Genomic DNA, 2855 nt, shown 5'->3' on the forward strand with positions numbered 1-2855 from the left:
CTGTATTTGAGTGGATCTTCCCATGCATTTTCTTGGAAGGTTTTTGTCTTCTCTAATTAACTAATTCGTGTAAAACAATGTTATTTTATGTATAAGCTTTAGAGTCAGATTTTACATATGCTATATTTACATAAGCTATTAGATATATATATGGGAATTGTTATTATACTTCAAATTTCTCATTCTACATTCCAAACTTTCTATATTTAGAAAGAAAAATACACTTTTGAGGAGTGTAAAATGAAATTTTTGGAATGCCAATAATACTTCCCATATATAGATATATATATCAAAGCATAATTGTTCTTTAGTACTTCCGAACAATCATCATGCATTTATTTTCTTTTATATTTCTATAAATAAAGAGTAGTGCACCATAACTATATAAATAAAACTTTGAAATTTGTTATATGAATCGATCACTTTTTGACATTCAATGTACTTTTTCTCGAAAAAAATTTAATTATACTTTGCCACTTAAATTAGGTCTCGATAGAATCGTTGAAAGGCCAGAGATAGAGCTACTCACTATTGTCATCTTCAAACAATGCACAGCTTCAACCCGTTAAGAAGTAACGGTCATATCGAAAAAATGAATTATTATCAAAATTTCGAAGAAGAATCCCATGAGCTCCAACCCGTTAAGTAAGTTCTTTGAAATAAGCTAGACATGTGTGTAATTAAATACAAATATATAGACATGCAGTGCTTGGTATTCACTTTTTTAGGGTTGTTTTTTTTTTTTTTTTTTTTTTTTTTTTTCTCGAGGTTTTGTCATCATCATGATTCTAATCACTTTAGGCTTTGTGTTTTCTTCAGATCCGTTGAAGAAGTGTGTGCAGCTTCAGGTAGTAAGATTACAAAAACCAAGGCTTACTGCAAATCGATGCTAAAGCTGTGGGTTGATTTGAAGGTAATTAAGTAAAATTTACTAAAGCAGATGTGAATTAGACTAGTTAATTTGGTCTCTCGTAGATTAGAGTATTTTAATTAGAAGTGAAATTTACCAAAGAGAAACGAATGGGGCTCTGTAAGTTGAACATAATTACAATGTTCTCATGTTAACTTAGCACAATGTTCCATTTTAATTTTTCTTATTATACTAAGTCTTCAACCTTTTGGCTAATTTTCAGATAGATAGCAATCCACGACTTGATTTAGATGATCATATGGATTTGCCTCAACTCACTGTGCCGGCGCCCCCTCAAGACTCATCCACGCAAGCTGATCACCTCTCAAATTTCGGTTCACAAATGCATCTTGCAAGCAACACTGTTCAAAGAGCCAGTGACCTACTCATTTCAGTCTCACTAGTTGTTGAAATGAACAGAATCAAAACCACTGAGCTAGCTTCTCAAGCAATGGAAGAGCTGCGAAAACTGGCTTTGGCCAGAGAGCCTCTTTGGCAAATTGACATAGAAAACAACACAAAAATACTAAGTGAGATCGAGTATACAAGGAAATTTGAGGATATCAGTGCCACGTTGATCGAGATAGCGAGAATGGTTGAGGTCCGAGAGTCTCAATCTCTACCAAGTTTGGATACAATTCTTTTTTTCTTCTAAAGAACATGGATACAATTCTCAATTCTCAGTCGCAATTTACCCCGTTAGGGCATTCAGAGTTTGCTCATACATGCTTCAGGTATTTAATTAATTTTAGTTAGCCCATGTGTTTAAGTTAATATATATGAGACATAAAGTTATTTTTCTTTATTAGTTATGTGTTTATTATTTTGCAGGTTATTACCAAGGAGTAGAACCAATTTGTACCCTCCTCATTTTAGTGTCACAAACTTGACCTTAAAATGCAATGCACACAACAACGTACGAACAAAATGTGATTGGAGAATCTGACGATCGAAACACCATGCCGCCATGCCACAACTTTTCCACCTCAGCTAAAGTTAGAAAGTGCTATGTCAGCATCTCAGTAAAAGTAATTCCAGCTCAGCTGAAGTTAGAAAGTCAGTAACTAAGTTAGGCTGGTTGTTACAGAGTGGTTAGTTTGTTAGTAGTATAATAACAAAAGAGCTGCAATGTATGTAATCACTTTTGTCATTTCTCTCAGAAATAGAAAATATCTTCTTTCCTTCTCTTCGTTCTCACATTTCCTTTTCTCTCTCTCTAGTTCTTCATGAATTTACTTCAATTTTTTCATACGGTTATCAGTATAACTCATAATTAATCAGTCATTAGCTAGTCTTCTAATTAAATTACTCAAACACAAGTCAATACCTTGGAAACCATCCAAACTTTGAAAGAGGTTCGGATCAAAGGCTTCCAGGGTACAGTACTTGAGCTGTGTGCTGGTCTATATAGTCCGCTGCGGTCGTATTCTGGAAAAGCTTACCGTGATTACTTCATGGGAAGTGAGCAAACCATGGAAACTAATAGGTATATGAAAGTATAGCTGAACAAGTATATAGATGCAGTCCCTGCCTCACAATATCTGCAGATAACAATTTTCTAAGGAAATAAAGATTTAACTTCAATCTATTTAATTCATTGTTCATTTTTCAGCCCTTAGTGTTTTTCTTTATAACTGAGGGAATCATAACGGACCCTTGAATTAATATTTAGATTTGAAGACATGCACAAAGATTGCACGTTTAAACGCCAAGTTTGAAACTTCCTGAACAACTTTTGTATTGTGTTGTTGGAATTATATAACCCTCTCCAACCTGGAATTGATTCAAAAGTTGTGACAAAAAGCCCATCATAAAATATTTGAAGATCTCTCACTGTTGCTGTATATTGCTTCAATGGGAGATGATGTAATCTTTATTCATTGATCTATCTAGCTCTATAAAATCACATTATCCATGTAAACTTCATATTGTGCAAGAAGCCCCA

The 2855-nt window shown here is 33.8% G+C and overlaps 1 long non-coding RNA gene across 1 annotated transcript; it reads left to right on the forward strand.

Annotated features, from left to right (window-relative positions):
• Positions 1-819: 819 nt before the first annotated feature.
• On the forward strand, positions 820-2095 carry LOC148697820 (uncharacterized). The gene is made up of 3 exons (XR_015960303.1): positions 820-913; positions 1134-1644; positions 1742-2095. It is a non-coding gene; the product is annotated as an uncharacterized LOC148697820 (long non-coding RNA).
• The last annotated feature ends 760 nt before the right edge of the window (positions 2096-2855 follow it).

Source organism: Pyrus communis, chromosome 3, assembly GCF_041283825.1.
Source record: "Pyrus communis isolate YQ-2024b chromosome 3, ASM4128382v1, whole genome shotgun sequence".
Taxonomy (NCBI): domain Eukaryota; kingdom Viridiplantae; phylum Streptophyta; class Magnoliopsida; order Rosales; family Rosaceae; genus Pyrus; species Pyrus communis.